The sequence below is a fragment of the Sphaerodactylus townsendi genome, linkage group LG04 (assembly GCF_021028975.2).
Source record: "Sphaerodactylus townsendi isolate TG3544 linkage group LG04, MPM_Stown_v2.3, whole genome shotgun sequence".
Classification (NCBI taxonomy): Eukaryota; Metazoa; Chordata; class Lepidosauria; order Squamata; family Sphaerodactylidae; genus Sphaerodactylus; species Sphaerodactylus townsendi.
In genome coordinates this window covers 99,920,406-99,930,447 of record NC_059428.1, presented here as the reverse complement: position 1 = coordinate 99,930,447, position 10,042 = coordinate 99,920,406, and positions in this window count along the sequence as shown.

The following is a 10,042-nucleotide window of genomic DNA, read 5'->3' as shown; positions in this document are numbered from 1 at the left end:
ACATGATCTTGAATGGCGACCCTTCTCTATGTACCCAATTAGTTGCTATGAGAGACAGATGCCCATAAGTTGTTTGCCTTTAATACTTCAAAGCAAAGACATTTATGTGTTCCATTAAAAGTGGAAGTGTGGTTTTGTTATTTTTGCTTACTTTGATATTTCAAGAATTCTAATCGTGTTATTGATGTGGTTATTCCCCATACAGAAAAAAAATGTAGTCCCCTGTTCAAGTGCTGGGTCATTACTGACCCATGAAGTGACTTTACATCAGAACATTTGCTAGGCAGATTATATTTATGGGACTTTTATTGTGAACAGTCTTAAGAACTGTTTGGTGAGAGGGATGTAAAACTATATTAAATAAATATGATAATGTAACATAAGTAGTGGTGGGATTCAGCAGGTTCACACCACTTCGGCAGAACCAGTTGTTAAAATGGTGCTTGTAAACAAACAGTTGTTAAATTATTTAAATCCTACCACTGGAACTGGCTGTTAAATTATTTGAATCCCACCACAGAACAGAAGTGATTTTTTCCCGATCAGTCTGTCTCTCCAGAATGTTTCCACCAATCATTGCTCTCTTGGGGAAAGCTTTTTTGATTTCATATAAACAGCCTTTCCACAGCCAGCATCTCCTTGCATAAACTAATTCTGTTCACATAGAAACTGTGCATTTACAGGTTCTTTCTGGTGCTCTGCAATTACACAGTGTGACTGACCTGTGACTGATCTGCTGTTAGCTAGTATGTGAGTGTGTATGTGTGTTTCTCCTGTTATCTTTTCCCTTAGAGGTAGTTCTTTGTAAGGCTAAAAAAGATTCACAAAATTCTGAACTGATGTGCTGTCTCTAATTCATCACCAGATTATACAGTAGATGGTCTTTCTCCGATTTTGCCTAGTGAATACTTGAAGTTATATGAAAAATAAGAATATTTGATATTGAATTTAGAGTTCTATGTGCAAAACCAATGGATCTGACTGCTTTGCAGATAGTGCAAAATATTTTATGCTGTATTGGCATCCTGAATAAAACCAGCTTGCATGCTGTACAGGAATCAAGAGGCAAGTTTTTGTTTCCTCAGTCCTCAACCAGTTTCATAGTGTTGGAAGATATGCAAAGAAATACTACCATTCTGTGCCCGCAGATAAAGATAGTAGAAATTTCAATAGTATACAGAACAAGCTATATCTACACCTGGATTTACTCTTTAAAATAGCAAACTGTTGGACTATTATGGGAAGATATTATTTTCATGGAAGCCTCCTTTTTGGATTTATTCTGGATGATCACAGACAGCTGGCAAAAATTTTGCACATGGAAGCAATTGAGTTGTCTAAATAGCAAATAAATATTGAGTATTCTATGCCTCCATATGTTATGTGCTTGGTTGTGTTCCATTGCTTTGCCAGTTGAAACTCATAATGCAATTACAAGGAGAGTTACACCTTCCTAAGTCAACCTAAGGAATTCGGCATTGAAAGATGTCACTCTGCTTGATGATTGAACTGTAAGATAAGGGTTAAGATCTCTAAAGAAAGTATTAGCTTTTTGGTTCCCAAAATGATAAGGCTTTAGGAAAGTTTAGAAAAAGTAAAATTTTACCTAAATCCATCTAAGGTTTTAGCTAAATCCATACTTTAGACAGAATTTCTATACTAAGCCAGGACAGTATCATATAAGAATCTCCTTACCTGATATCAGTATCGGGGATGCTCCCAATTCAAAAGGCTAATGTAAAACCATGTTCTGAACCTCCAGAGAAGGTCCAACTACTTGCAAGCAGAACTTATATTACAACTCTGACCCTCTGCAGATGTATTATTATTTCAAAAAAAAATGCTTTCCTGCAAATCTACAGGCTACATAAAATGATGGCTTCTTTCTATAACTTCTACTTGCTATGCTATTGAATTTGTTCATGTCCCTTTGGATGCTGCTGAAGGTTGACTACACTAAGTCAAAGGGTACTTTGAAACTTTTCCAGAACCAGAACTTTTTCAATCAGAAGGAGGAGGCTTTATTCCTGGTATTTTGTAATAGACAAAAAGACAGGAAGGGAAAGACCAATACCAAATTTGAAAATTTCAAATTCAAGTTATTCACTGCTCCTTGTATATTTACAAAATAATGGACCTGATTAAGACTGGCATTTCCTCATATGAACATTTGTCTTACTGAGGTGTGATCAGAAGAGGTATTCTAGATTCATATAAATGTGATGGCTAATACCATCAAGAAATTCTAAATTTGGTTTCAATTCAATAAATAGAAGCCCTTTGTAGCTGTTTGAACTAGATGCAAACCTAAGAATGAGACTTCTAAAGACTTGGTTGTGGTGATATTCTATCCACTAAGGGACAATAAAAAATAACATCTGAACATTTCAGACCACAAAGATTATTGAATTGACTAAGGACTTTGTACAAATATTGGAATGTTCAGATGTTATTTTTATTGTCCCTTAGGGATATCATGACCCTCATCCTTTTTGTGGCCTGAATTGTTATGGCATAGTTATTATTCTAGATCCCTTTTCAGCATTTATGGACTATGTGTAGATACATCAATGTGTAGGAGCTAAAAGCATAAACCCTAGCATCTTCAGTATTTGTAGTTTAAAAGCAAAGTAGTATAGGAACACATGAATAACATGACAGGAAAATCAATTCAGGTGGGAAGCCGTGTTGGTCTGAAGTAGCAGAGAAAAGTTTGAGTCCAGTGACACCTTTAAAACCAACAAAGTTTTATTCTTGGTATAAAGTTTTGTCTGCATGCACACATCTTCAAATAATACAGGAAACTATTAGTTGATCAAGCAGGGAGGTATTGCCTCTATGTAGTTTTGCAAGGAAGAAATGCACATCAGTTCAATTTTCACTGGATCATTTTATAGGTGATTTGTATAGTCGGGATAGAAAAAGTTCCAGCTGATCACTTCAACAACTCCAGAAATGGACTTTAATGGCAAACATCTGTTCTCAATGGCTGGCATTTCAAGAAACAGACTCAAGAAACAGACTCACAGTTTTACACAGTTTTACACAAGACAAACTCAGGATCCTGCAATTTCTGCTGCTAGAGAACAATGGTGCATAATGTCATGACAATATCAATATGATTAATTTGCACATGCTAAATTAACATTATGGACCAATCCAGATCTAAAAAATTCAAAAGAAATCTTTTTTAATGGAACGCTTGGATTGATAGGGGGATATTTACACGGGCCAATTGATAGACTGTGATGATGAGCTTTTGTCATTTTCTCAGCTGAGGTCTAAATATGACTTGTCAACTTCAATATTGTCAACTTCAATATTGTCAACAATATTATCAACTTCAATTGTCAGCTAGCAATATTAGCACTGTAATATCTGTTGAGATCTATATATGACCCTGGGGTATTAAGTGTCTCACAGTCACCTTTGCTGCTGGAAATTCTAAATGAATCAACACAGAAAACAAAACCAACAATATTTGTCTATAAATATTTAATGTTGATTCATGAGAATGATATATAGCTCCTCAGTAATGATGTAACAAAGAGCTAGATTACCCCATTTTGCCAAAGCAATGGGGTATGGCCTCAATGTTTATTCCTGCTCTCTCCATGAATCTTAAACTGCAATTTATTCAACAAAAAAACAGGATACACTGGATATCACACAGACTCTTCAGCAAAGGACTGAGTAAAGTATCCAATGGTTTGTGTTGTAATTAAAAGGGCATCTCCCTTAGATGTATGCTGTGGGTGTGTCCAGTCATCTGTTTTTCTGGGGGGAAAGTTATCTATCTATCTATATAAATCTAACAGTGTTTTTGTTAGTGGTAGTATAACTCAGTAACTGCTGGGCCAATTCCTCTGAAAATTCCCAGCCACTATAGTCAGCCAGTTGAGAGTGTTTTTAGATGTTCACATACCTGAAATTTCACACCTGGCCCAGGTAAAATGCCTTTTTCCTGGTGCTCCATGGTGAAGGACATGCAGCTGCCTGTGTGTAACTGTCACCCTTAGAATGTTGGTGCAGCTTAGAATGTTTGCTCAAATGGCCAGATATGAGCAGTGGAAACAGTACATAGCAATAACTCGAGTAGAAGTGAAACACATACACACACATACACACGAGGGAGAGGGAGGGAGGGAGGGAGGGAGGGAGGGGTGGAATGCAAGGGAAGAGAGGGAGGGAGAGAAAAGGGACGGAGGGGGAGGCATGCAAGGGAAGAGAAGTGAGAGAGGGGAGACAGTGAGGGGTGGCATGCAAGGGAGGGGAGGCAGGGGGGCCAGCATCTTGATATGACCCACCCACCCTAGCGGAGGGAAAGGGGAGGGAGGGGGAGGGGTGGCATGCAAGGGAAGAGAAGTGAGGGAGGAAAGAGAGAGAGTGTGTTTTTTCTTTGTTCTTTTCTTGTCTTTTTGAAAGAAATAAAAAAGACAAACTCAGAATCCGTTATCTATAAAATGTGTTCAAGAACAAAAGCTTTTTGTGTACATTTCTGCCAATACTTTTAATGACAAAGGTATTTCACAGTAGGTAAACCTGAACTCACAATATATTCCCCAGTTTTATTGGCAGGTATGGTTTATCTCTCTGATATTGTTAGTGACAAAGCACTTTGCCGTTTCTGGTTGATAAGAATTACATACATCAAAAGAATGCTAATCTATTACACTGCTAAATTGTAGTACTTCATGAAACTGTGTAAATTGTGTCAGACTAGCACGAGTTTATGGTATGCAACGTTATACTGTATATGACTCTTTCCATACAAATCGTACTCTGATAAGTAGAAATTATTTAAGTTTGGATATTAATAAAAGGGACTGAGCCTTTGTCATGTTATTTTTTTAAAAAAAATTCCTTTGTAATCTATGACCTTTCTAAATGTTGTTATTAGTGTGTATTTGTCTTATTCAAGATAATTTCGAAATGTTTATTAAAGATGCATTCTTCAGTTACAGCCCATACTTCACTGGAGTTTGCTATTTCCTGGTAAAATCCAGTGAGATAAACATTTTTTTCTTTTTTTAATTGCAAAAACTCCTGTGTTTTAGTTGCTGTTATGTCTGCACCTATAGTGAATTTGGGATCAAGCCTGAACTCTCCCTGGAAGTTAAATGACTAAACTGAGGCTACTGTATTTTGCTCACATTATGAGTAGGTAAGAATCACTGAAAAAAATAACACTAGGAAAGGTCAAAGGGAAAGAGAAAGTCAAACATAAAATAGATTGACTCAATAAAGAAAGCCATGGCCCTCAGTTTGCAAGACCTGAACAAGGCTGTTAACAATAGAATGTTGGAGATGTCATTAATTTATAGGGCTGCCATAAGTCAGAAGAGACTTGCCAGCACTTAACACCATACACACAGAGAGTAGATTCCCTTTCCTATAGTTTCTGAAGTTTCATAAGAACAAGATAGTAATGTGTATGAGTGTTAAGTGCCGCCAGGTTACTTCTATCTTCTAGCACTATGCTTTTTTTTCATTTTGGATTGTCATTGGATTGGATTGGGTTTCTGAGGCAAGGGTTGGTCAGAAGTGGTTTACCATTGCCTTCTTCTGTGCAGTACTAACCAGGTTAAATATAATGCCACTTCCATTGTCTATGAAAGATCCTCTGCCAGGGGCACCTTTCACTGCTACAATTCTCCTGTTCACATCACCACTGAACTATCTGTTCTCTTCTGCTTTGGTGGCCACTGATTCTTGAAGGCGGTGGACATAACTTAGTCTGCTGTCTCAGCTGTGACTGTTCAGCTTTGAATTACTCTGCTAGGAATTTGGCTTCTTGACCAAGTCTAGCCCCATGACAATATTGTTCTCAGTTTCACAGAGGCCCTTTCCGCACAGTCCAAAAGCGGCGGTGGCAGGCCAGTAAAACACCATTTTGGTGGGGACTGCTCTCACAGGCGCCGCTGCCAAATCGCTGCAGCAGCACCTGGCTCCCGCCAAAACGGTGTTTATGAATCTCGCTTAGGGAGCGAGGTATTTTGGAAATGCTGGCTTCCATTCAGTGCCATGCGAATGCCACCGAATGGAAGCCGATGTTTCTCTCCCAGCCCTCCCAAATGCTCCTTACCTCCGGTCGCCTTCTGTCACGTTGTGCAGGCCAGGAGACACGCCCCCTGGCCTCATTCTCCAACATCATCGCTCTGGCAGGGGGGCGTGTCCCCTGGCCTCCACAACGCGAAAGAAGGCAACCAGAGGTAAGGAGCATTTGGGAGCATCGCAGCCTGTGCGAAGGCTGTGCCGCCGCTGCCGCTTCCAGCAGGACCATCCATGCGAACGGTCCCGCAGGGGTGCGCCAGCATAAACTATGCCAACGCATCCCCCCCCCCAGTGCTCGTGCAGAAAGGGCCCAATATACACAAACCCCCTTACCACATTATGGTGTGTGTCCAAGAGGTTCATTAACCCCTTATGTACTAATTGTATTTTTTTCTAATTCACAATGTTCATTTAAATCCATACATTGTTTGACCAGTAGCATTTTCTGTATGTGATGGATGAAAAAATAGTGCTTTTAATTATGCAAGTGTTGGACAAGCTCTTTTTAAAATCTTTATATCTTTGTTATTTGAATGTTTTTGAATGTTTATTATTTGGCTGTTTAAGTTTTAATGTTTAATGTAATAATGTAATAATAAAACTTTTTTTAAAAAATAAGATCCTCAAAGAAGGCCTCAGGCTAATACCAGATTGTAAAAACAATGGAAATATCAAACTCAAACCCAGTTACAAAGCCCAGAAAAATGTTTTTCAGCCCCATCCAAAGGTGGGCCCCGAATCAGCTGTTGGGAGTGTCGTGGGGACATGCCAGTGGGTTTGCCCTCCCTGGGACACTCTCTGGGGGATCCACCATTGGGCAGCTGCTGTGGGCTTCCACAGCAGTGGGACATAGAGCTGAACACTTTGCCCGAATCCTATGTCCCTACCGCTGACATATTGGAGAATAGTATGAGGGCATGACCAGGGGAGAAACCAACACTAGTTGGCATTCACCTCGCCATTGCCTCCATTATTCCAGTGGCTGGGGCTTTGGATTTATGCAACCTCTTTGATAGTATGTCTATTAAGACCAATGGGGGTTTTTCAGCAGCAGGAGGCTTTTTTATGTTCTTTGCCTGCCCACACCACCAGAAAGCCTGCTGGGGAATGGTGGGGCAGTGCAGTTGTGGTGCCATGTCCAGGTGCCTGGCCCTTTGGATATGGCTGTCCATGTGGCACTTAGTTTTGTCACTAGGCAAACATCTAAGAATGGCATATTCCACAGAAGACATTCATCAGGTAGCTGTCTATGCAGTCAAACATCTTTCTTTGTAGTGTATCCTTCACAGGACTTTAGTAAAGACTTGGGATATAGGAGTGATCCTCCCTGTTTTCAGGTGACAGGCAGGCAGGTAATGGAGATTGTCTTAGGCCGTTTCCGCACGGGCGAAATATGACGTCGTGGAAACGGTAAAAGAACTGCCATAGCGAGAGCGTTCGCACGCGCAGCGGCGGAGGTGCGCATTCGCGCCGTCGCGGAAACGCTAAACCGGCGCGAAGACGCCGTATTCAGAAAACGCTTGAAACCACTCTTTTTCCCCCTGTGACGCATCGACGCCGCACTCGTGCGAACAGCCGCAAGGGAGCCGTCTTCAAAATGGCGACTGCCAGACGGCCAAGCTGGGTCACCTTTTCCCCCCACACACACACACGTTTGTCCCTGGTGCTTTCCCTGCATGGCCAAGCACCTTTCCCAGACCCATGCACTGGGACTGACAGTAGCTGGGAGGGGAGGCACTGACAGATGGGGGACGGGCAGGACATCAGGGCAGTCACGTTGTCCATCGCACTGCTGCGTGGGCATGACGTCAGGCCTGCACGGCTTCGCAAGTGCGCAGGCGCAACGTCGCGAGACGCCGCTTCCGCAGCGCTTCAGTGCGAACCGTCACATTTCTGCGGGGCTGCGGACGCCCGCAGCTCCGCCTGTCTGTGTGAACGCTTTTTTTTAAGTATGCGTCGCAATTTGCGACGTCATCGCGTCGCTGCTTTTGGCGGAAACGGCCTTAGATTCATGGGAAAGTGTTCTATGAAAGGCCTCAGCATATGAGGTTCCTCACATGTGACTACAACCTCTGCTCCATGAAAGTCAGGGGAATTCTTTTCATCTCTCTTGAGTCAAACAGATTCCTCTTTAAAAGGCCAGTTTTCCTTTGCATACTCCCTGACTCTGCAGCATTTGTAAAGTATTTTTTACTGGAAGTATATCAAGTCAGAACTCTTTTAATGTGTGCCAAGTACAACTATAAGATGATGCTTAAAGTTTGGAACTCATGTAACATAAAACTTGAATTCCTTCACATAGCTGTAATTGCACAGCTCCTTTCCCAATACAAGGTACTGCCATGTAATGTGGGATTTTGAAAATAACAATAATCTTACACATCTGTGATGTTCTTCTGAATTCCTGAAAGCCAGTGTGCTGTAGTGGGGAAAGTGCCTGGAAGACCCAGGATGAATCCCTACCCCACCCTGTACTGTGAAAGGTTGTCCTGCAGCCTCACCTAATTCACAAGGTTTTTGAGAGGCTAAAATGAAGGAAAGACAGGTCTTTATTAGGGAGGAAGGTGGGGTATAAATGAAATAAAGAAATATTTAATTTAGCCAATGTGCAAGGGAAAGGTGGAATGGAAGTTTAAAGTACTGTCAAGTTGCAGCCAACTTATGGTGACCTGTTGGGACTTTCAAGGCAAGAGACATACAGAGGTGGTTTACCGTTGCTTACCTCTGTGTAGTGACCCTGGACTTCCTTGGGGGTCTCCCCTCTAAATACTAACCAGGGCCAATCCTGCTTAGCTTCTGAAATCAATCAAGCTAGCCTAGGCTATCTAGGTCAGGGAATGAGGAAAATGTCCACAGATGTCCACAGAGAGAGACGGAAGTAACTAATTGTTTGGGAGTAATTTTTCATTTGGAAGACATCTGTAAGTGCATTTTCTCCAGAGACAACATTTGGAACTATCACTGCTATCCTGTTCCGAGGGGCTTCCAAGTCATTAGACTAATCTCCATTTCTCTCTCAGCTCTATTTCAGTTCATAACAACCTATACATCTTTTTACACTGAGTATAAGGAAGAAGAGCTGCTGTGTTTTAATAGACCTGTATTAGCTGAAGAACTACTTTTCTTCACATAAGCGGCTAAGCCCACTTACCAAGTTGAATGAAGAAAACATATTCTAGTGGCAATACATTCTCACTGTCAAAGGGCAAGGAAAAAAAGGGAAAGCCTTTTCAGCAGCTGTGGTTCAGTTAAGAAGTTACTGATCTCTAGAAAAAGTATTCCATGCATTCATAGTAGTGAGGGATCTACTGCCTACTAGAGTCTAAGGGGAAAGAGTGAGGCAGGTTCCAAGGTCTAGGGCACAGGTGTCAAACCTGCGGCCCTCCAGATGTTATGGACTACATGATGCTGGCAGGGGATGATGGGAACTGTAGTCCATAACATCTGGAGGGCCGCGAGTTTGACACCTATGGTCTAGGGGGAAGAAAGTGGAAAAGCCAACTAGGAAAGATGGCAGTTTCCCATTCCTTCAGCTGCATTCCATCTCTATGGAATAGGAATCAGTGGTGGTAAACCTATGGCACTCCAGATGTTCATGGACTACAATTCCCATCAGCCCCTGCCAGCATGGCCAGATGTTCATGGACTACAATTCCCATCAGCCCCTGCCAGCATGGCCAATTGGCCATGCTGGCAGGGGCTGATGGGAATTGTAGTCCATGAACATCTGGAGTGCCATAGGTTCACCACCACTGGAAGTTACATTTCCATAATTTGTAGGCACTTCATTAATTTTATTTATTTATTTTTTGTTTTAAATACGGGTAGTAGTTTTCTGAAAATTCTTGGAAACCCCGGACAATCTTGCAGCCCAATACTAAACATTTTGTTTTGTCAGAATGCAATTGTTTAGTTAATTCACACTGCATAATTCACAGTTAAAGTCAGATATTGCAGCTCAAAAGTGTAGGGTCAGAGTGTGGGCTGG